Consider the following 25,912-nt stretch of genomic DNA (forward strand, 5'->3'; position numbering starts at 1 on the left):
GCCGAAACGTCGTGAGAATAATTTTATTATGTTTTATTTTTATTATTTTATTATTTCCATTCTATGTGACTTTACCGAAAGAACCAAGAAGATGAATACCGGCTGTCATTCATCCATACGGCGGATTGACCATGAATCTAAACATCAGCTACGGTGTGTGTATTATTTTTTAAGAAGGCAAAATTAACGGCAACGTCTCCATGGCGTTCTAAAACTGTTGTGTTTACCGCGGCCGATGAAGCCAGCTAGGAGGGAGAACAAACCACCCACATGTTTTAATCGTATGCTATTTCACACTCTTAGCGCACGATGGGAACTGCATCTATTTCCGTGGGGGGGGGGTGGGGGCATGCAGTGAATTCCAAGCACGGAATAAGGAGTGGCGTCGATGGCGAGGAAGAGCCCTGGCATCAGCAGACTCGGAGTAAAACAAAGGACCAATCAGTCACTCGCCTTCATAAAGGCCACTCTTCACCAGCTGACAAATGGCTCAATGGGCAAGCTGTGCGAGCTCTCTGCTGCTTGCTTTTCGCCCCCTATCTCTTTCTCTGCCGCATCCCAAGCCCCTGGGTTCTTTGTTTTGTTTTATTTGCAACCTTTCATCCGTGGACTCCAATTAGCTCCTTTTCAGCCGCGTTCCGTGATGGGATTACCAGGGCCCTTAATGCCACAAAGTCAGAATCTTTCTGCCATTTCAAGGCAAACGCAGTGCTTTGAGCCTGTGTGCATATGTGCGTGCCTATGTGGGTCGGCACACGTCTTTGTGGGAGCGGTGGTGCAGCGGTTAGCGTGTTGCGCTACGAACCTTGGCAGACCCGAGCTCGATTACCAGTCCATGGCACCGGTGACGATTATCTGAACCGGTCCTGGGCCTCCCCTAGGTCGACTCAGCCTCAAATTAATACCTGGTGCGGTGCGTAAACATTGCCACTCGAGGGAACAAGAGCGGCGAGGCGTAGGGTTGGCCACCCATCACCTCGCGTGCTGTGCCAGCCTTAATTAGGTGCTTGCTAACAGCATTTGCAAGGACAATCTGTTCGGGCTGTACGAGGAATATTTTTATGTCCGTGTTTGTATGTTAGAGAAACAACCCTCGTCCTATTCCCGGCTGCAATGCACAACACTGGACAGTAATCGGCATCTTAAATCGCTGACACGTATGCTTTAATGTATGCGTTCATGTATGCGTTCATGTGTGCATCTGTGGACTGATAGATGCTCCCCAAGAATAATCTGTCCTGACGAGTCCTGCATTTGTGCATATGGTAACCGTGCGGGCGTGTCTGAGAATGTCTGCATGTTTGGCAGGAGAATGCCACCTCTCCTAGCATCGCACCCTCCCCCACTCAGCCATCTCGCCAGCCATCCATCCAGATCGACAACCATCTATCAAGCCAACCAGCCATCGATCCATCCACCCATCCAGATAATCAGTCAGACCATTTACTCACCCAGCCATCCAATCATCCAGCCACCCAACCTGGGCGCTTGCCATGCAATCATCCATACTGCCAGCTTGCCAGCCATTCATCCGTCCAGTAATCCAGCTCGTCCACCAGTCATCTAATCATCCAGATATCAATACAAATAGCCATAAATTGAGCCATGAAGCCATACATTGAACTATCCTTTGTGCCAGCCATTGATTCATCCAGTAAGCCAACCTTCCATGAAGCCAACCACCCATCCATCTGGACGACCAGTTTACCAGCCATTTGTCCAGCCATCCAGCTATCCATCGAGGTATGCAACCATTCATCAAACGAGCCATACACCCACCCTTCCAGCTATCCACCCATCCAGCCAGCTCTCCGTTCTCCCATCCACAGCATTCACCCAACCCGCCCACCCACCCCGTTCGGGGCCCCCACTACCGGTGTTGCCAAGCAGAACCGCGCATCTTCAGAACTGCATTCATCTCCAGGGGAGACGTGCGACCGCCGTGTAATTGCGTAGTCAAATCCTCCGGCCGCAAGGCGATGCGAGCAAACAGACCGCCAAGCGGCCGCGGACTAAAATATCCACATCGACCACCACCCGGCACCACCGCCAGCAGCAGCACCAGCAAAGCTCGAGGCTCGCCCAAAGCACACGCGTGCGAAACCGCTCATCCGGGAGACGGGCGCGACGCGCACTCTTCGCAAAAAACACGCCGAGAGTAATCGCGACAATGCTACGAGGGGCCATCGGCCTTTATTTTGGAGACATGTTGTTGATGTGCGGCCTTGCCTGTGGTTGTCATGTCCCACAGAGAGAGAGAGAGAGACACCGGGGACGTGCGATGGGCGGTTGGCTCCAGGGCATTTCGGCAGTGAGCTCCATCCCAGGTTTTCCAACCAATAAAATCAACGCAGACTCTCGCGAGGCCAGGTCTGGCAACGGGCCCAGCAGCCCGCCCACTGGTGCATTGCACATCGCCGCGGCTTTCTCAGTGCACTATAATTAATCCATTAATCTATCACCTGCGCCTTCGATTACAAAACCCGAGGCGGAGTTCACTGCCCGCCTGCACTGGAGCCGCCGCGCGTACTTTGCAGACTGCGTCTTCTGCGCGGACTCGGTGACCAATCACAAGGGCAGCTCAAGCAGCTACCAATTTAACACGTAGGTTTTCGCGACCAATATTATTCATAATCAACGTTTTTGGGTTTAGATCGCGTTGTTTATAAATGTGTCGTAACCCTCCACCACCCGACACGGCCAATCAGTAAAAAAGTGTCACGTTGACAAAAGACAAATAGTTCACTACTTTAGCCCACCGGTGTGTTAAAGCGTGAAACCACAACATTTACAATTTGAGTACGACGTTTCGCTGGTAATTGCATCCAGCATCATCGGGCAATTCGTTGTGGTTTCACGCTTCAACACACCGGTGGGCTTAAGCAGTGAACTATTTGTCTTTTGTCAACGTGACACTTTTTTACTGATTGGTCGTGTCGGGTGGTGGAGGGTTACGACATATAAATAACGCGATCTAAACCCAAAAACGTTGATTATGAGCTACCAATTTATTATTTTACAAGTAGGCAAAAATGTATATTCTCCTCCCCTCCAAGCCCGTCCTTACCCTCGAGGATTATCCGAGTTAAGGAAGTTGACACCAGGGATGTCGAGTGGAATGAAACGCATGGACGGGCAGGTTCAACCTATAAAACGTTGGCATCTCGCATTGCGTCAATTCCCATGCGTGCCCTTCTGCACTACACACGAAACGTTTGGTCACCAAGATACTTTTGGAACTAAAATATAAATATATAGGCTCGAAATTGGCCAGTATACACGACGGTTACGCCCCATACACGAGCACTTCTCAACACGGAAAAAAAACGACACGCGTGTGACCTATTCCAACGCCGCAGAAGGGAGGTAGCGGCAGTGAAACGTGGGTTGCAGGACGAACAGCTTATATACTGGGGGGGGGGGGGGGGGGGGGGGGTGAGGGCTTCTACATTTACATTGCGACCACTGCGTCCGTATAAATAAAACATAGCCTGTGCCGGTGTGCTCGTAGGTTGTTAAGGACATCACGGCGGACCGCTGACATTTCATGCATTCATTCATTCCTTGAGCACACGTTGGGAACGAGGCCCGCAGGGGGACCGGAGCTGGTGACCACGTGTCACCACCAGCCAAGATGAGGAGGTGGGGTGGCATTCTTGTCAGCAACGACTGTAAGGCGAGAGAGGGCCTCTTACTTTATTCGTAAAAGGAGCGGTGAGCGCAGTCGTTGAGCGAACGCGGCCACTGCTTCTGAAGCCAGCGGCTTAGTGGTGTCTGGACCGGCGCTTGGTGTCTCAATTATTCCCCCCCCCCCACTCCCCCTTCCACCTTCGACAATCCGTAAAGTGACCAGCATGGTGAAGTATGGTCAAACAAACCCCGTGACCGACACGGCCTGGGGAGGCGTTCCTCAAGCGGTGGATTGACGAAAGGACTGAAACTGTGCAGAAGTATAGTCCAAGTATATTAGACATATTTTAGACATAATAAAAGTATCCCCATGTAGAGCCAACACACGCTGCTAGGGCCAGTGCTGTTAGCGAGCGGCCGAAACGGTGCACAAGGGGAGGTGGTGTGATCAGCACCACGCCCGGCCGCCTTTGTCTCCCCGTCGCTGATGTTTAAGTGCTCCAAAAGCAACTCGTTTTAAGGCCGAGGTGACCTCGGGGAGGCACGGGATTGACTCGGATGTTTTCCACTGACGGCGACGAGCTCGGGGCACCGGGTCCATAGCGCAGTGCGCTAACCACCACCCCAATAAAGACTAATATCTACCTAGTATAGCCTGTAACAGACGGTTGGGGCAAGTGCTGTTAGCGAGCACCTATGAAGGCCGGCACGGCACACGAGGGGGTGGGTGGCCAGCACCACGCCCGGCCCACCGCCTTTTGCCTCCCGAGTGGCGATGATTTTTGCACACCGCACCAGGTACTCATTTGAGGTTGAGTGGACCTAGGGGAGGCCCAGGACCGGTTCAGATAATCGCCACTGGGTGTTGTTCGTGAGCGGGGAATCGAACCCGGGTCGCCGGGTTTATAGCGCAGCGCGCCTACCGCTACACTACCGCTCCACGCACACACGCACAGTCTGCAACCACCCACAACCCACCCTCCCTCCATGCAGGGCTGTTAGGAAATCATCCCTATGCAGCTTCAATTGAAATATTCAGCTCCCTCCTATCCCTTTCTCTCTCCGTCTTGCTGTGTCTTCCTTTGACACTCATTCTCTCTCCATCCCTCCCGTCCTCACACACACGGGAGAGAAAGCGCGCATTTACAAAGGGAGAGACCACGCTTCCATCATCCTCGTGGACACAGGGGGAGGACATTCAACGAATCTCCTTTTGAAGCACGGCGCGGCTCGCGGTTTAGGGAATACAACTTATCCGTGGGCCAGTCTGATTTCATTTCAAAACAAACAAGCAAAGGGGCATTGGCAGAGGAGAGATGTACAGGTCACCAGGCTTGCTTTCAGTCGTTGCTTTCACGTCATTATACACGTGGATGGGCAGACAGGTGATGAGATTGGTTGGGGAGAAAAAAAAAACACGATCAGAGAGACACACATATGACAAAGATTCACCCCCCCATAGCCTTAACAGACCGTTGGGGCAAGTGCTGTTAGCGAGCACCTATTAAGGTCGACAAGGGACACGAAAGGAGCGAGTGGGTGGCCGCATCGGTCTCCCCAGTGCTGATGTTTACACACCGCACCAGGTACTTTTGTTTAAGGCTGAGCCGACCTAGGGGAGGCCCAGCAGCGGCAATCGAATTCAGGTTTGCCGGGTTCGTGTGGGTGTGCGTTTGACTTCTTTCGCACCGTACGTCGCCAACCGCACTAGATCGGAGGTGGCAGTTGCCCTAACCACACACTTGCACGCACTCACGGAACATGACACGGAATATGTTGTGTTTAATGTGGGATTTGGCGATGGAATGGGGTTTGTGTGGCGGTGGCACAATCGTGAGCGCACTGCACTTCGAACCCGGCGGCCAGAAGATGGGATCTGAGACCTCAATTTTCACAAATCCACAATGATCGTAACAACTGACTGAGGAGGTGACATACACTTACGCACCAAGGCAATGCGGTAAATCCCCGCGTGGACTAATCTCCAGCTGTTTCCATCTGTTTGGAAGGGAATAAGAGTGTTGCCCACCTCGGATGCGTGGGCTTTTTCCACTTCGCTCTCACGTGTATGCCAACACTCATTAATGATATGAAAACATCTGAACATATAGGGAACTACAGAGCTTGGGCAATTGTTGGTAGTGCCGGGCTCACCACCGTGGCTGCTTGCGTTGTTCTCTTTCTCTCTCGCGTGTCGAGAGTAAGTGGTTGCGTGTTACAAGTTAACATTAATTCATCATCATCATTATTATTATACATTTAAAATACAGTAAAACCTTGGATTGCGAGTAACTTGGTCTCCGAGTGTTTTGCAAGACGAGCACATTTTAAAAAGTAATTTGATAAACGAGCGAGGTCTTGCAATACGAGTAGTACGTGTATATGCTTTGTCTGCCGAGCGTCACGTGATCACAACTGATATACGAGTGCTTTGATATACGAGTGCTTTGGATTACAAACACGTTTCCAGAACGAATTATGCTTCGCAATCCAAGGTTTTACTGTACTAATTTATGCTACCGAGAAATATTAACAACCATGCCGTTCAGATCGCAGTCCCGTAATGCGCTGTGCAATTCGCTGCGAGGCCATTACTCCAACCCACTACTGGAAAAAAATGTCTCCTCGCTGGTAAAAAAAAAGTCGTTGTGGTGGATGTTCAAAAAATTCCGCCCTGCTCAATTACGGGGGTAATTGGATTTTATAACAGTTGACTGAAACGCACACACACGCGTACACGAATGCGTACTGATGTGTTTACATGCACAGTATATGCAGGCATCATCCATTATTAAAGCATTGGAATTATACAGCTGTTTCAGCTCGATCGATGAAACTGCAAGGATTCCCCCATATAGCCTCTCATGTACATATTGGGATCAAGCGCCGTTAGCGAGCACCTTTACAGGCTGGCACGGCACACGAGAAGGTGGGTTGTTGACTAGCAACTACGCGATTGTTTCGCACACAGCGCCATGTGCTTATTTAAGGCCGAGTCAACCTAGGGGAGGCCCAGGAGCGTGGCCAGCTCAGACATCCGCCATTGCTATCGGGAACCGAAATCGGGTCGCCGGGTTCGTAACGCGGTGCACGCACCACTGTGATAGGCTCCCAACGTAAGACATGACACTAGACACACACACACTGCGCTACGATTTGTAGAGTCTAAACCTCCACGCCGCCCCCCCCCCCCCCCAGCGAAGAGAGCCCCCCCCCCCCCTAGGATGCAGCTCATCTCTGAAGCTTCCAATTAAAGCAACGAAAAAAACCCCGTCTGTACATAAAAAAAAATCTGAACACGTTGCCAAACATGTCGCTGTCCAATTATAATTCCTTAAGTCAACTGGATGATATCGTTCATGCAGAACACGCCGCTATGTACTGGTACAGGAAGGCCTCGTTATGTAGGGTCTGTCGTGCCGACGAATTTTTTATTTAGTTTCCGCGTTTTTTTGTTGTTGTTGTTGTTTGGCAAATCCGCAAAGCAACAGGCGCCCCACGCGCGTAGCATCGTAAAATTCTCTCGGTCGAGAGAGCCACCGAGCCCGCCGTTACTTCTCATCGATCCCCAGCCGCCCGCCCTTGATGCCATTAAAACCTTGCGTTTATCGTGTGCGGCGCGATCAATATTGAGATAAATCAATAAGCCCAGTCCCCCCCCCCCCCACCGTGCTCACCACCCACCCACTGAGATTCCCAGCCAACATCGGGCCAAGTGTCATTTGAGCTCCGTTCCTTCCTCTCGGTGTCCCCCACCACCCCTCCCTCCTCCCCTGTCCCCCACCCCCCACCAACTCTGCAAACACCGCCGGCCTCAACGAAACCAAAGCACAATGCCCGATAGACAAAGCTCGACTTGAATCAATACGCTTCTCCTCTCTGCCTCGCTTTACATCACTTGCAGTTATTATCAAGCAACAACGCTGGGCGACGAGGAGGGAGGTGGAGTAGGGAGGCAGAGGAGGGCCCTGGAGGGGAAACGTCTGGCCAGCAGCGTGGGCATCTTCCGCGCTCTGGTCGGAGCCAGGGTGTGTGGGCTGGAGTTCCGCCATGCGTGGCTGACCCACGCCGTGCCGGCCTTCAAGGAGCAGTGGGCGATGGAGGAGGCCGTGTGCTCGGTGGCAGATGACGGGGAGCTCTGCATGCAGTTATGAGCTACCCGTCGGAGGCCGTCAGACTGCGAGAAGGGCTGCGTGCAGAACGAGAGAGAGCGAGAGAGTGAGCGAGAGAGTGAGCGAGAGGTGGGGGTTTACATAAAGCAAAGTTATAAAAAAAAATACGAAATGATGAACGAAGCAAAGTGTCGAATACACCGAGCATCTTCTTGTTTCCACTGATCGTAAAAAAAAGAGAGAGAATGAGAGATGGAGGAGGAATAACAAGGAGAGAGAAGGAGTGTGGAGACTGCAGGAGGGTAGAACGGATGGAGGAGGTGGAGACTGGGAGAGGGAGGATGGTGGACGTGGAAAGCGGAGGAGCGACGAGGTGGGTGGAGGAGGTTGGAGGAACGATGTCTCTGCTCCTGGCTGCAACTCAAAGGGCGCAGATTCCCCACACGGCCCATGAGTAACGAGCGTTCCTCTGCGAACGTAACAGCAGACGCGTGCCCTCACGAGAGTCAAGATCATGAGCAAGAGGCCTCCACAAACCGCAAATGAGCATGTGACCGAGGTGTCAATATTCCAGAACGATGCCCGTTGCTCTTGTCACTAGGGAGCGTGAAATGTCGAAGAGCAGCAGTGTCTTGGACGCTGAATCGAATGACCCATGATGCCAGGCTAACCATGGTATTTACCTATTTCGTGGATTACAAAGGGCACTTGATTCCATGTGTTTCAAATCAGAAGGTGTGGGTTGCGTCTTATAATCTGGTTTGCGTGTGACCAGATTTGAATAACTTTATTGACACCGGGCACAAGCGTGGGGTGTGGTCTTTACTTTTCGGAGCATCTCGGAATATGGAGAACACGGTACTGGTCACATCATTGTCACCTGCCATAGGCAATGCACAATCTCCACCACTGCTGCTGGACCTTAACCTTTGACAATTGGTGTGTTTGTCTGCGGTAACATTTCGGATACCAGAAGTCAATGTTTGCGGGTAGGTGGTAGATAAAATGATGTTGCCAACATCATTCCCTCTCCCCATATAAACGTTCATGTCCATTACTAGTGGCCCCCACCTGGGTAGGGCATTGAACCCAGTTCCCCCCCCCCCCACCCCCATTTCATTCAGTCCATCGCACCGAACTCGGCCTGCCGCTGTTGCTGTTCACGGAAATTTCTCCCCCCCTCCCCTCCTCCATTCTGTGATTGGCACTTTGCTACCGGGGCTCACGTTGAGTTGTAATTTTTTTTTGAAAGATGTGCCAACATCACGCTTTGCCCCCACGCATCGATGCAGATAGGATGTGTATTTTTTGCTTGTTACCACCGTGTAGCCCCAACAGTCGCGGTCCGGTCACCGTGACTTTCGCCCGCGTGATTCACACCCAAGTGGGCAGAGTTTGGGCCGCGTCCGCCGGGTTTGACCGGACGGACGTTCCCTGCCTCCTCGCGTAATCCGCGCACGTGATTTCACGGGAAACGAACGGCTCTCGTTTTGCGCCTACTCCCCAATCTGGGCCTCGCGCGATGGACATGGCACCAAAGGGACGTCAAATTCATTGGCCGCCCTCCGCTGAACGGCTTTCTTTGCCGCCTGCTCCATGCACCGTACATCGTCTCGTGGAAGCGCCGAGACAGGCCCATTGATTTCACATAAACTCCGCGGCCACAATATACTTTGTGTGTTTAATAATTACAGGCTACATGACGAGTGCAGTAAATCTGACCTGTGCCCCGGCGGACGGTATTCACGTGACGGGTGCACGTGCGTAGGCGGCGTGCGTGCGTTCTTCCGCCCCGTGCGTAGCCGACCGCGCTAATCGGTCGGGCTGCGTGCGGTGCGAACGCGCAAGACGCACGCAACGAAAGAGAAATTCATTTTGAATATGTTCGTACTACGAAGTAGACTTCAACAAATAGTATACATCGGATTATATATAAGCATGAATGTGTTTTTTTATTGTTATATTCTGTTATTATTTCAAAAATATGCCTTAGGACCTAATTTCGATTTAAAGCTTTCGTGACTGCAGGAATTCATCTTCTTGGTTCTTTCAGGTAAAGTCACATATAATGGAAATAATAAAATAATGAAAATAAAACATAATAAAATAATGAAAATAAAACATAATAAAATAATTATGTTTTATTTTTATTATTTTATTATTTACATTCTACGTGACTTTACTGAAAGAACCAAGAAGATGAATTCCTGCAGTCACGAAAGCTTTAAATCGAAATTTGGTCCTAAGGCATATTTTTGAAATAATAACAGAATATAACAATAAAAAAATTAAACATAATTATTTTATTATGTTTTATTTTATTATTTTATTATTTAAATTCTACGTGACTTTACCGAAAGAACCAAGAAGATGCCTTAGGACCCTTTATTAACGAGGCTTGAACAGCATTGTGATGTTCGTCCCATTACATTCTTGAGAAGATGTATACATAATCAGACTAATGTTTTATTACAGCCATTTGACAATCCACTGCTGGATGAAGGACTATCCCCCACCTCCCTTTACCACTGTCATCGTGGTGGTTGTTTGGAGATTATTCACTGCGCTGTTGAGCGCAGCTTGGCGAAGAGAGGGTGCAGAAACAGCGACAGATACCGTTCAGCGCCAAAGAGAGCCGTGACTGGAGATCAAACTCGGGTTAGCAGGCTCTGTCCACCGCACCACCGCTCCATGCAATACATATATAGAGAATACTGCAAACGAACATCTTTAGCATTGTATGAAAAGGGAAAGCGACGTTCAAACAGCTCTCATAATATTCTTGGGTCTTTCGGTAAAATCACGTAGACAGGTTCAAAGAAAAAGAAAAAATAACCAAAAAAATAATTTTCTGTTATTTTCTTTAAGCCTATCTACGTGACTTTACCGAAAGACCCAAGAATATGAATTCCTGCAGTGATGAAAGCTTTAAGTCAAGCTCTAATAATAAATTAACACGTGTCTTATTGGATGTACAGTTATACAAGTGTAAACTGAATTATATATTTTAAAACCCCGTATGATATGAACAGTGAGCACCACTCATTAAAATGATCTTAAAGCCATACAATGCTTGCAATAACATCACAAGCATCATTAAAATTCCGCATCACCAAAGCACTTGATACGGCGGATCAGCTGAAAGCGGGCACGTGCACAAGTGTGCCTTTAATTGAGCCGAAGAGCCTAGCGTAAATCTGCCTGGCTAAAGGCACTGTTAACTCAAGTGGCTGAGCCATTACCTATGAAAATACCCTGGGACTAGGGGATCTGCGATGCCGTGCGTAAGAGGTGGTAGGCACACGCAACACACAACTATCCCCGCGGAAATGTAAAATAAAAAATGCTGCGCGCTAGCAGCGCTTCTGAAGACGGGCACGCAACGCGAGAGGGTGCATGGTAGGGTTGTACGATTTGGGGAAAATATCTGATTGCGATTTTTCCGACAGATAATGCGATTGCGATTTGATTTGCGATTAACATTTTACAAGTCAAGCTTCAGTTCAATATTCACTGTGTAATCGATTTAAAACATGTGATGGAGCATTACCACATGATACTATAAACATATGAACTGCTATATATATTCTAATGCAACTTAAAATATATGAATTGCTATCAACATGTATTTATTAAAATGTTATAATTGAAATAGAACAATCAAACACAGAATAATTGTTAACTTAAATAAATAAAGTTATAATAATCAAAAATAAAACAATTCCAATAAGAAAGTAACAGGACTTTTCAAATCGCAAAAAATCGCAGCCTTTGCGATTTGCTAATCGCATTGTTTCAAATTGCGATTTCGATTTTAAATCGATTAATCGTTCAGCCCTAGTGCATGGCCAACACCACGCCTTTCCACCCCCAGTGCTGCTGATGTTCAGACACAGCACCAAGTACTAATTTAAGATATAACAATAGGTTTTACCCTTTCTGGCAACACAGCAGTTGTGTTAAGATGTTAAAATGCCAAACAGAATCCTATTTCAAGGAATCCTGTTTTTCACCCCGAGCTATAAATGTCCTAATGGTGGCATTGTCTTTGTGCTGTTCGCCTTTTGGCGCCCTCTGGTCTAACACTTTGAAGCAAGGCACAAAAGAAAGCTGTCTCTGGTGCGGACCAATCAGTTGCAAAGACAATGCTTCATATATTATCAGCAGCATGTGTGTTTTTGTTTGCATGTTCACCACAAGTACGTGTGTTTGGTTTTTAACATCTTAACACAACCGCTTGATTGCCAGAAAAGGGTTAAACATTATTGTTATATTTGAATACTGGCAAGAAAGGTCCCATATTAATCATTGAAGGCTTCGTCGACCTCCGGGAAATGTGTGTCTCCAGCGGCCTCCGTACATTGGCGGGACGAGAAAATCGATAAATGTGGAGGAAGCCCCAGGATGACTGGTTCAGATACCGATCTCCAACGATCTTAACCGTGGCTGGGAATCTAACTCGGGTTCATCGTGCAGTGTGCCATCGCTCCGCGCACTCACACACCGAAGGCAAAGATCCCCCAATGATCTCGTTTGACTGTTGGACAGAGTTCTGTCGGCAAGCCTCCTGCTAAGACCACCATGATAAGCGTATGCATACGCAGGCTTGCATGCACAGCCTTTTTTGTTTCATGGCCAGCTGCGTTGCCAAAAAATATTGTTGGAAACTTTACAAATATGTAAGCATTTAAAAGCGCCGTTATCAGCTTAGTTGCAGCTAATTTTTTTCCTTTGTTCAAAGGTCTTCAGTTTGATCAACACTCGGTATTTAAATGAGCCCCACAGCCCGTACGAGGGGATCCCACATTGTATATGGGTTCTCAGGGGCACACTTTGCAGCAGTGAATATTGGTGACTGTACTGCGCTGATGAGTCCTAATTACTGTGAAACCAGTCCGCTGTTGTCTATCGCTGCATCACTGCTGCTGTCAGTCGGTCACATTTGCTCAAATGTATTTTAATGGCGATCTAAGACAAGATGACTCCAATTCACTTCTTCGGGAAATGCTAATAGTGTGTTTAGCAAATGCCGCAAATGGCTGTGCGCTTCTTACACATTTGTGTCTTATTTTAAACACAATGTACTGCACGTCTCTATGAACGTATTCACGTGTGTATGTACGTTGAACTTCTCTCACACTGTACGTAGCCAATCTTGATTTGAAGCTTTCGTGACTGCAGGAATCCATACTCTTTGGTTATTTCGGGAAAATATATTTTTTAAATAAAAATAATAATATTTTATTTATTTTATTTTATTTCTTAACTACGTGACTTTACCGAAAGAACCAAAGAGCATGTACGTAGCCAACCGTGCAAATCATATCGGAGGTGCGGGGGAAGGACAAGTGAACAGAAAAAGCAGTTCTAAAGAATGAACGTGCTTTCATTCGGCTTACATCCATTCCAATGAATGAGTTGCCGATTTCCCAACGGACTATCTGTGCAGTGAAATGCACGAGTCACAACCACTTTGTGGGAGCTTAGCATAACAATGCAGGACTTGCCACCATTGACTCAGGGTGATGGGAATAGGAGATAAATGCCACTACATCCATGCCCATTTCAGCAGGAAATCACTTTCACTTACTTTGACCATGAACCATGCTCCGTATATAAACATGCTTGCGAAGAAGAGTTCAGCAAGCAAAGCGCGTGCTTAATTTCACAGTTTTGTTTTTAAGTAGACAAACCGAAGCAGGAGGAATTATTCACATTTCTGCCAAATCGCCTGATGAAGCTCGTTGTAATCACCAGTGAAACAGGATTTCTTGAAAAAAATTGATTCTGGTGTTTTAACATCTTATTACCATTGTAATAACTGAACAGTTCCGCTCGGAGCAAAATTTAGATTTAAAGCTTTCGTGACTGCAGGGATTCATCTTCTTGGCTCTTTCGGTAAAGTCACGTAGAAGGGAAAATATATATATATATATATAAAATAGAATATTATTTAATTATATTATATTATTATATTATATTATTATGTTTAATTTTTTAAATTGTATTATTTCCCTTCGACGTGACTTTACTGAAAGAACGAAGAAGATAGGAGCAAAATACTGAGTGATTTACAGTGAGAGACTCATGAATTATGTAACCCCTGAATAAATATGCGATTCAATGGGACGGTGACGTGGCCCCGTGGCAGAAGGTTTTCCTGCACGTTGCAGAGGTTCGCGGTTCGAATCGAGCGGCCCGCCCCGATTATTACAGCGGGTGTAATAACCGCAATAATACCGCTACGCGCCATCTGCTTCACTCACAGCGGATCCCCCTGACGTCGTTCGCAAGAGCAGGCCATTTGTGTGCCGGTGTGAGCTTCCCAAACGAACCGGGGGTCGCAAATTGCTCGATTGAGATTGCACGCACAGAGGCATGCATCTCCCACGTAAAAAAATGCTGGCTAACATCGCAGGTCACTCTTGAAAATGAGACCTCTTTCCGAGTCTGTTGAGTTTTTACTTGGTTCAACAAAAATAAACCTTGTGGGTATAACCCAAATACTGAAGTGCAATATGTTGTGTATCCGTATTTTCAGCACATGATGCCAGACCTCTAACGTGATCCAAGTGACGCAGTGTCTAGTTCCACCACGCTCCGAATTTGTCGAGGTTAACATCAGTCGTGTACGACATCTCAGTTGGTCACGTGTCCCCACCTAGATCAACCTGCGCTGACCAGCGCGGTGAAGTATGCCTCACACAACCCATACACGACTGAAACAGCATGCGGAGGCACCTTCATCCACCAATGGGCTCTAAATGATTACATTCATTATTTTGAACAAACAATATAGCGGATTACAGGGACTCACATATAAAACAAAAACTATATCCTTTATTGAAAGACAGTTATTATCACGGGTTCCTTTCAGGTGTAACAACGCGTGTACATCTTCTTGGTTCTTTCGGTAAAGTCACGTAGAAGGGAAGTAATAAAATAATAAAAATAAAACATAATAAAATAATAAATATGTTTTATTTTTATTATTTTATTACTTCCCTTCTACGTGACTTTACCGAAAGAACCAAGAAGATGAATCCCTGCAGTCACGAAAGCTTTAAATCGAAACGCGTGTACATTTTCTATTCATTACGCGTGAAAGTACCTTTACGTCCCGAGGAATGAAACGTAAGCGTCGCGAGTGAAATAAAGCTCGTGTCAGACGATCTTCTTCACTTGCTCCTATCGGGCCCCGACTCGAAATCTCGCACGTTAACGATCCACCGCATGGGATCATTTGGCGGGTGTCACGATGAAATCAATTCAATGACCTCTTGATGGATTTTTATTTTAGGTTTGTTTTACACGCATCGCATCGCAAGGTGTAAGAATCAATGCATTTCCGTTTATAAGCCAACAATATGCTAACTGATAGAATTGAAGAAGGTGGATTGCCACACGGCATCTACGTATGCGTGTGTAGGGGGCACAGGTGGTGCATTGGCCAGTCATCTCAGTCGACCCGTGGCACCTGCTGGGTCTGCCCCGTGACCTCCTGCCGGCGGGCGATCGACACTTCACGTGGCCTCAACGTGCACATAGCCTGGCACAAGCGTCGTGGTGACATCACCGCCACTTAGTGGCGAATGGCGGTGGTTGTTGTTGTTGAACTTATTTCGAACCGTACGTAGCCAACCGTGCTAATTGTAGGTGGCAAGAGCTACCCAAAGGTGTGCTCGTGTGAGACGAATGGACAGGAAATAAGGAGTCAAGCAATAGCAATGCTCGGTGGAAGGAAGCAGCGGCAGAGGGCGACTGAGATAAAAAGACAGGCTGATAGGAGCGGACGCAGAGGTTCTATAGAGAGGCGGGGAACGGCAGGTCAATCGTCAGCGACGGATGTGATGTGATGATGGCGATGGGCGGCAGTGGAGGAGACTGCTGATTGATGTCGCTGCCTGAAGTTTGTGGACTCCGTAGAGGGGTCGATCGGGAAGGGAAGAGAGGAGATGCCAGTTGAATTTTTAAACATTTTTTACAAACGAGACGTAATGATGTTGCTTAGAATCAATCTCAATGCGCGCGTAGAGATTGGTAAGGGTTGGGCTCAAGCTTAGACTAATATTCTCAACTTTCAAACCTCACATATTTGTCATGCGTAATTACCAATTTCCAAATCTGATGGTCACATATTTTTTTTTCACAGTCGTACACCACCGTGTATTTCCAGTGATCATCGTTTCTGGTTGTCATTAGTGTTGATTGCATTAACTCGGCATATAGATCAATGACAACACATCCTTGTGGACTGAATGTCTTTAGTCTTTAAAGCAGGATACAAGCATCAGCAGTAATTGGGACTATTATTGCCTAAAGAGTCATCGGTAGTCTCAGACTTACGGAGCAGCGGCGTAAGTGAAGAGACATTACCGCATTATGTGTCTGGAGCTGGATCAAGGTCTGATGTTTTCGTTTTGGGGTCGGTACCCCTTTGTGCATCCAATTCCTTTCGGTACGTATATGCATGTATGCTGAACTTCTTTCGCGCCATACGTCGCAAAGTGCCACGCACTCCATTGCAAATTCACCATGCTTATCAATTTTAATTCTCATGTTTAAACACGATATCACGAAAAGCGAAATCGAAGTTAATGACAAACTTCCACGCTACCTCCGATTGAGCACGGCTGGCTACATACGGTGCGAAAGAAGTTCGACATGCATACGTACGACTTTTCAAAGTGCTACAAGCCTTGTCGCTCTACCGTTATAAAACACGCGATGGCAAGACATCTGGCATCTATGTGCATGTGCACATGAACGCACGGTGCCGCATACATCCCATGAATGTAGAGCATGCTTACGATACAGGCACCCCAAGCCAGGCAGTGGTTTATTATTAATATTTCTCCCAAAACAGCTGTTGTCGGCCATGAGCCAACTTGGCACTCATGGCCAAAAGCGCAGGCGACACGTGTTCTCTTGTACCGTACGCATTCATATATTACCACTTTGCATATGTACCGGACTTTACAATATGCATGTACAATCATGCGCACGCACGTGAGCGCATGTACACACACACACATATCGACAGAGCACATACCAAGCAGAGGATGGCACGGTATAGACAAAGATCCCAATGTAGGGTTTAACAGGCTGTAGGGGCAAGTGCTGTTAGCGAGCACCTATTACGGCTGGCACGGCACACGAGGGGTGCGTGTGGCCAGAACCACGCCTGGCCGCCTTTGTCTCCCCAGTGGCGACATTTACACACCGCACCGGGCACTCAATCGAGGCTGAGTCGACCTCGGGGAGGCCCAGAACCGGTTCGGATAATCGTCACTGGCGTTGGCCGTGAATCGAACTCGAGTCAGCAGATTCGTAGCGCAGCGCGCTAACCCCCCGTCCACAAATCACCTGTACAGCGGCATGTTGGTGATGGTTAGCAGAATGGCAATGCAGAGGTTGTCAGCTCCATTCGTTCTCCAAGCCCGCGGTAGTTGAAGCAAAGGTCGAAGTATATAGAATCCCCCCCCCCCCAACCAATCTCTGTCCACCCAGCAGGACTGTGCTCGACTGGACACAACCATTATTCGTTGATGGGAAGATTCCGTGTGTGTTCCCACCTCTTCCAAGATGCTAGCCAACGTGGGAAATAGACAAATAAACCCCTCCACTAGTGCCTCGATAGATCTTTAACACACGCATGCATACACACGCGCGCACACTATAGTCGCATTACTACGCTGTTAAATTCTGAAACATTAATATTTTGCAAGGCCCCACTGATCTACATAGTTCATTTTCAGAAGCGACTTGGCCACAAACGATAGCTGAACGAAGGACCCGGACAAAAATCCACGCGTCCACGGGGAGAGGGGCACGCAAACTCCAAATATTCAGCAGCAGGCGAACAAGGTCGGGATCGAACCCACGACCACCTGGATACCAGGCGAGGCAGTTAACATCTCAACACCGCGGCGCAACCCACGCTTAGGATGAGGCACGTGAAAGTATAAACTGCCGGTGGTAATGTCATACGCATATTGATTGTAGCTATGCTATATATATAGTGGCAGAATATGTCAGCTCAAAAGTCCACTCGGGCTAGAGTTCAACTTGCATATGGCAATCACACGCACACACACGTGTATATGCAAATCCATGTGAGATGTAAACTAGTGGGTACAAGAGTTTACATTGGCACATTATCTTGTCCCTTCAGTCATTTCCTTCCCAATTACTGTCTCATTTTGTGTCCTCCGTTTGTATGATGCGTGGCGCTCTGCTCCATACATCTAAAATGTTACGATTACATACGAATGATGCAGCCCTAATCCACATATATATATCCATGTACAGCGATGCTACGTACACACACACGGGCATATACAATTAATGTTAAGAGCCCTTTTGTCAATCCAACTGAAGGGTCGTGGAGAGTTCACCATACTTCACCACACTGGTCATCACGCGTATACCGCACAAAGCACACGTACACACAAAAGACAAAGATCCCCCCCCCCCCACGTAGCCTTAACAGACTGTCTGGGCAAGTGCTGTTAGCGAGCACCTATGAAGGCCGGCACGGCACACGAGGGTGAGGTGGGGGGGGGGTGTCCAGCCGCTTTTGTATCCCCAATGCCGATGTTTACACACATCACCAGCTACCGTTGTCATTCCATGGACCGGCGAGCGGGAATCGAACTCGGCTCGCCAGGTTCGTAGCGCAGCGACGAAAAATCCACTACCCTGCCGCTAAGCACATAAACGTATATACATACACACATATATACATACGCACCTGCACGCACACATCTATGTAGCGCTAATGCTTACATACGGCTGGCGCACACGCACGGGTTAAACTGCACCCTGCCACGTCTGTTATCTTGAAGGGAGGCGAGGCGACTCGCACAGCCGAGCGCAGCGCAGAGCGCAGGCAATGATTGTGCGCGTGTGTGTGTGCGCATAATACAATGACCGCTACTCCCTCCTAAGCATTAGCAAAAAAATACGAGATTGCTCAAAGGGCTGGGGGCTGGCATCGGTTGCTGTTGCACGCAGCCTTAGGATAAACTTACCAGAGGCAGGGCAGCAAGGCTGGGGCGGTGTGTGAGATGTCTTTGCCTTGTGCTCGCTTGAGTGTGGTTGGAGCCTCTCTCTCTCTCTGTGTGTGTGTGTGCTGCCGAGGTGGGTATGCTGGGCGCTGTTATAGTAAGGTTCAGTGGATGGGGATGTGGGAGTGCGATGGTGGGTGTGCCTGCCAGAGTGAGTGGGTGGGGGGGGGGGAGCGGTGGCGCAACGGTTAGCGCGCTGAGCTGCGAACCCGGGCGACCAGACCCGGGTTCGATCCCCGCTTCGCGGCCAACACCGGTGACGATTCTCTGAACCGGTCCTGGGCCTCATCTAGGTCGACTCGGCCTCAAATGAGCACCTGGTGCGGTGCGTTAACATCGACACTCGGGAGACAAAGGCGGTCGCGCGTGGTGCTGGCCACTCGTTTGCCGTTCCGGCCTTCATAGGTGCTCGCTAACAGCACTTGGCTCAACAGTCTGTTACAGGCTATACGGGGGATCTTTGTCTCTGGGTGGGCGTGGGGTATGAAAGACGGAGAGAGCGAGAGAGCGCGCGAGAGTGCTGTGTGATTGAGTGAAGAGAGAGAGAGAGGGAGTGTGTGAGAGTGTTGATTTCAAATATGTGACTGTAAGGAGGTGATATCATAGGCGTTGACGTAAGGAGAAGTCGACATTGCATGCTGTGCATTCCACGTAGAGAGATGCGTTGCGGAATACAGTAACAAACACGTTTCAATTTGAGATATGGGCAGTGTAATGGACACACCTTAATGCTTTCATTTATTTAGTTTTTTCCCCGTGCGATATGACCAGGGGACCTATCCCGAAACGTCGACTTTGAAGGCCACGGTGTTATTGATGAATCCGTTCAGTTGTATCGCTATTTCTGCTTGTGCGCACCGCTGCTAACGTAACAGCAGCATCATCACGAGTAACTAATGTGTTCCTTTGTTTGACCGATTAATGGCACGCAGGTCGTACTTGAGATAAGGGAATTGCAAGGAGCAAGCATTTACCAGGGGTTCGGCAAACAAAATAACAAGATAAAAAAAAACAGCGAATTCCGTACAAAAAAAACCTCCCTTACCATTTCAAGAGCCGCAATGCACGGTGGTGAATACGAAACTCAGAGACTGTGCTCCTTAATGAATAACGCCAAGAAGCAGTTGCCTAAAGAGCAGCATTACATCAACGGTTACTCCTTTAGACGTTTTGGGAGATGTACCTTGAAAACAGAAAACTCAAACTTTTAACATTTGAGGCAAATTTATCTGAAGCAGTGAACGTTATTCACGGCATGTGTTTCGGATATTTACTATTTGATAGATGTTCTTCAAAGGCAGAAAATCCAATTCACAGTTGGAGATATTGGAATCGCTGGCTTCCATAGAAGAAGCCGTACACGGATATGGAATTAATTTGCCACTTAGTGGAATATACTCAGGCAAAGGTGCAGCCCTGCAACCCTCTGCTGATACCACTGCTGACAGTAGAGAGGGTAAAGGGGGCATTTGTGGCCTACTCTTCCATGCTAGCCAGACGTCTTGGTGGAGGTTGGAGTGCCCAGATTATACCGCACCGCACACGCCCTGCCGTTAAACTAACTCTGTGTGTGTACATACAAGGACTGCACACTTTAGACGAGATTAAATAGTTCACATTTTTAAAACTCACATCCTCTTACAACTGACTATCCTGTGGATGAGTTTATCTCTGCCATAGGAAAATGTGGAATGTTCACTATTGGCTCGGAAATATCAGCAGAGATGGGAGATACATTCAATAAGCCATGTTAATACGAAACTTTCTTTACATTTAAAGCGTTAGAAAATTGAATTACAGGATCACTCCCTTTATCTGCTACCCTAATACCCATATCGCCTAATATTCACAGAAGCCATGGGGTCCACTGACACGCTTCTATTATATTTATCTATCAGTGGGATTATCCTTCCCGTGATCTGCGATGATAACCCAGCGGAAAATAGGATACACGATATTGGTCGCCAACATTACCGCAGATGGGTGGAACTATGTTACAAACGGTACCACTTCTCACGTGGCTTCGACATTACTTTGGACCAAAGCCTGCCCTACCAAGAACATTTGAGGAAGGTCTGTGCAAAGAAGAAGACCAGGATGATCCTCATCCGAACACTCACTGGCAGGAGTTGGGGATCTGATGCTCAAACTCACTGCACTGCTACCTCGGCCTGAGTGCATTCCACAGCTGAGTACTGCGCTCCCGTGTGGGCTGAGAGTTCCCACTCCAAGTCTCAAGTCCCTGAGATCCAGTCTCTCCTGGGGCTCAAGACTCTGATACCTAGTCTGCCTCGGTCACAAGATCGTGAGACCCAGTCTCTTTGAGCCTTTAGACCCTGAGACTAAGTATCCCTGGGTCTCAAGACCCTGAGACCCAGTCGAACTCAGCCTCAGGACTTTGACACCAGTCTTCCTGAGTCTCAAGATCCTTTGTGTATGATAATTGGTTCTTTACCCTTCTATCTGGCAACAAAACTGACACCTTTTTGCAAGGAGTCATGTTTGCATAGACCGCAATACCTGCAGTCATAATACAAACAAAAGAACATAACTCTGATAATGTGCACTGTCCTTGAAGTTGATTGGTCCACACCCGAGACAGCTTTCCTTCGAGCCTAGTCTCATATGGGTTGGACCAGATGACGCCAAAAGGCGCAAGGTGCGCCTTTTGAAGGGTAAAGAACCAATTATCATATTTTTACTGGCAAATGAGGTCCCCATAATCCTTTGTGTACTCCACGGTAAAGTACTCCCAAGTGAGTCGACATTTGCCACTCAAAACAAACTGGACACAATCACAGCACACCACAGCGAGGATGATCACCGGCTCACTAAAGTCAAACTCGTTTGCCCCGGCTCTCTGTGCTTATCAAACATCATCCATTCCTACTGACTGCTGAGATTCGCACACAGCAAAGAACGTTCCATGAATACAGCCGTATCCAGGCCAATCTAAACCCGCCCATCCGTGAAGATCTACAAAACCATGGCAATTGTTCTTGAGCACAGCCAGAGAAGCGTGTAAATTCAGGCTTTTGCACCTCAGGGAAATGGTGACAGATCTGGGTGAACACCAAATAATCGCAAACAAGCACCTAATTGCTAATCCGACTAAAGAACCTCTGGGATTGAATCTTAACCTCGAGAACAATGATCCATGGTAAATCGAATCCACACATTTCACAGCAGAGCCGCACACTGCCTTTAAAAGAAGAAATTCAGAGGCCGGTCTGAGATTACAGAAACTCCAATCAGGTCATAGTTCACGTAGTGAACAGCTCTGAACTATAATGAGTCCATGGGTCTCTATGGTAAATCTATGAGTCTCTATGTGAGACCACACAGTAGCGAACCAATGTAAATTGCTTGTGAGTCTACGAGCATTTTTTTAAAATATATGTATCTCTCTGTACGTCTGTCGGTCTCTTCATGACTCTACAAAGGAGTGTGAATTCCACGTGAGTCTTTAGGTGTCTGTGTAAGTCAATAGGTCTCTGTGTGAGATCACATATTAGTGAAGCACTGTTAATAATGAATCACTGTAAACTTCGAACATTTATTGGATGCAAACATTCTATAGAATAACTCCGATGCACATCAACCGAAGCCATGTTCTAGTTAAGTCGGTCACCGACTCATGGTCTGCTATTCACCAATCCTTTGCAAGATACCTGATTCCTATTTGTCTCATTTTACCATCTCGTTAGTGCAGTTTTATTGTCCACATTAGCCTAAATCTTAATTTATCTTGTCAAATAATAAACACGTAAAATTATCTTAAATTGTCCACAATTGAATCTTAGATGCACGATTCAATACACTTTTTGCGAGCATAAGAATCCATTTTAATCGATGTATCGTCTAATTGATGTTTTGTGTCACCCATCACACATCTGCAAAGTTGGTTAAAATCTGTAATTTCTCCTGTAATTGTACGTACATTTTTCCTGGTTCATTCTCAACTTTGCATCCCGTGTCTCCATCCTGATCAGCCATCCCCAAGGTTGGGCCTGTTCACCCTTTCCCGTTCCGATACGTCTGCAAGTTGCTGGGTGGGTCCCGTTCACCGCTGAATCTCGGAACGCTGTTTTAAAAAAAAACATTCTACTCACCGCAGAGAACTGCAGGGACATGACCGCACTCTAAGATAGCTGGCACCAAACTGTGTCACACGCCCTCCCGCATGGCCTTTTGCTCAATTTAAATGACGTACACATACGTCATCAGAATGGGAAATGGTAATATTCACCCGTGAGATATTATCATTAGCCATTACCAAAACGCGACACGGTTGCGCTGGGTGTGACACGTGTGCAGGATGGGGGCCGGTTACCGACCTAGGCATCGGAGTGGTCTCAACGAGTCGGGCTACCAAGGGGAAGAGGAGACCTTAGGAGCAGATGGTGGGGGACTGGCAGGGCAGATCTTGGGAGGTCTCTGCGTGTCTCTACTGTGCGGCAGCTGTAGAAATCTGGCAAGAGGGTAGTTACGCATGAGGTGCGGTGGTGGGGGAATCGACGGCCTTGGCCTCGATGGTGTCTCCATGCTAATAGCTAAAGCGTGGCGTCTGATGTACGATACTGTAGTGGGTTCGAATTAGGTGCACACACACACACACAGCTTGGAGGCAACACTATTTATTAGAACATTTAATAATGTAACACTGTACATAAGGTGGTGACCACCTTCCTCAACTCACTCACACTCTGGGACACTACACAGCGTGACCAAGGCAGGCAACGGGCAGCCCTGTCACGGACGACAACCCGTGACTTAAACCGATGATGGCGCCTTCACTTCGGTGTTGAACAGCCCCACTCCGCGTTTACACCCCGCTTATAACCGCTCTGGCGTGGCCGGCTCCGCCCAGGCCACGCCTCCCTTCCCGAACCTCCGGGAAGGTCCGGGTCCTCCACCACGTGACCCCCCAGGCTCCTCCCCTGGGGCCCCTAGCCCTCGTACGGGCCGACACAGTAGTGACGTATTATGTCACTACAATACAATAGATTTCTATTTAAAGCTTTCGTGACTGCAGGGATTCATATTCTTGGTTCTTTCGGTAAAGTCACGTAGAAGGGAAGTAATAAAATAAAAAATAAAAAACATAATAAAATAATTCTCACGACGTTTCGGCCACAACGCAAGCAGCCGTCTTCAGGTGGCTTCTCGACAGACCTGTTCATTGAAAAGATTTATAGACACATGAAGTTCAAATTCGAGACCCCGCGGTGCTCATGAGAATAAGTGAATAATCCACCGGCGCATCAGCCGTGTTTTCTGAAATCTACGGAATGTGAAAAAAAATCACAACACGTTATGCCACGCAATCAAAACACAGAGGGCGAGATCGTTCTGAAAAAATAAAAACACAACAACATCTAGTTGTTTAAATCTCAAATCAATCAACATAACGATATGTTCGTGAAGTTGTGTAGCTTATCACGTGTATGGAAAAGTCTAATTACATATCAAGGTATAACCTATTAGCACGGTTGGCTCCGTACAGTGCAACATTATTTCAAAATACATAAATTTATGGATATCCATTACATAATGTGTAATTTGACTGTGGCTGCAAATATCACACTCAATTTCCTGCAGTTAATTAACCTCGATAAGCAATGAACTACCCTGATATTTCGCAACCACATTACCAAACATGGTGGTGGTTAACAGACCATAATTCGTTCACTAAATTTAGCGCTTTAACTTTAGCGTGGCACGCTAATCCTTTCCAACAACAGTACATGCTTGCCAAGCCTCTCATAAACAGGCATGCGGTCCGGTCAACAAGTCCACGGAAATAGGTGAAAACTAAAATAAATTACTGAACTGCCCTTTATAAATCCACTGCCGAACGCAGGCCTTCGTATGCCGGGTCATTCGTGGCGGTTGTTTGGCCAGACTTTGCCACCTGGCAGAGGTCGCAAACGGGTTTTGATTCCTTACCCGTACCCGTACCCGGCCGCACCAGGGTCGCAAACGGGTACCCGTACCCGGCCGTACCCGTACCCTACCCGTATAGGGTACGGGTATCGGGTACCTGATTGCGACCTCTGGGATGAAGCCATGTTGCAGGCGCGGGTGGGTTGATTCTAGGAACTTGAATTGTGAGAAGAGACAAGACGTTGTGAAATGAGTGACAAACAGTTACTCACCAGTGACTCATAGCCTACCCGTACCCGTATCCGGCCGCACCAGGGTCGCAAACGGGTACCCGTACCCGGCTGGGTACGGGTAGCTGGGTATCGGGTACGGGTATCGGGTACCCGGTTGCGACCTCTGCCACGTGGTCAGTGGAAGTTGGGAGGGAGGGGTTAGGTAATGCCACCGATACCACTCGCCACTGACGTTGGGCAGGTGGTAAAAATGACCCGAGGTTCAATTACACTGAACATTTTTTTTGTTCCAAAACATGTTCCTTAGAATTTGCATATAAAGTACCAGGCACCCAGCCAGACCGCCACGTCTTGAATCACGTGACGCGCGCGGCTGTGCGGCACTCGCACACGGAGGCGTTTGATATCCGCCGACTTCTGCCAAGTAATGAGAGCTTCTGTCAATCGACTCCAGGGACTCGGTGCCTTCTACAAAGAGAGAATGTTCAGTTCAAAGCATGAGCGTCACCAAATTTCAAAGCGGTAACAATGATACAAAAATTGCGGGTTAAATCATTTTAAAAATAGAAGGTTAAAGGTGCAGGCCTTGCAATTGGTTGCTCACGGAACTGCTGGTGGAAGGGCCTCCAATAGCGGGAGCTCTAGAGGGCCCACAATGTGCTAAACATTTCAACAAAAATCTGAACAACTCAGCTAAATATCTGGCCCACTCTTCTGCACTGGGCCAGACGTCTTGAAAAAAACAGGTTACGGGTACCCTCACTTTACCACACCGCACGCGACCTTCCGGCCGACTGTGGTGAACCCATTTACACCGCTGAGTGGATAGATGCGGGGGTCGAGGGAATTGATGAACTGGCTCCGTTGTTTCAACTCCTGCTCCGGGAGAACGACACGAATCGGCGACCTCTGGAATGCTGTGCTCACCGTTACACCAGAGACCTGAAAACGGCAGAAACATTTGGAGAAACCTCGTACTCAA

The 25,912-nt window shown here is 47.9% G+C and overlaps 1 protein-coding gene across 4 annotated transcripts in view; it reads right to left on the reverse strand.

Annotated features, from left to right (window-relative positions):
• The window catches only part of LOC133353381 (extracellular sulfatase Sulf-2-like), a 155,816-nt gene extending 136,886 nt beyond the window's left edge, over positions 1-18,930 (reverse strand). For 3 of the 4 annotated variants that reach the window (XM_061569588.1, XM_061569584.1, XM_061569589.1), the window contains exon 1: positions 18,776-18,929. The gene's annotated coding sequence lies outside the window, so the exon portion shown is untranslated. Of the gene's footprint in view, positions 1-18,775 lie in introns of all 4 variants that reach the window. The other variant, XM_061569590.1, reaches the window with a different exon arrangement.
• Between the last annotated feature and the right edge of the window lie 6,982 nt (positions 18,931-25,912).

This window comes from Lethenteron reissneri, chromosome 43 (genome assembly GCF_015708825.2).
Source record: "Lethenteron reissneri isolate LAM-NWPU_2019-01 chromosome 43, ASM1570882v1, whole genome shotgun sequence".
NCBI lineage: Eukaryota > Metazoa > Chordata > Hyperoartia > Petromyzontiformes > Petromyzontidae > Lethenteron > Lethenteron reissneri.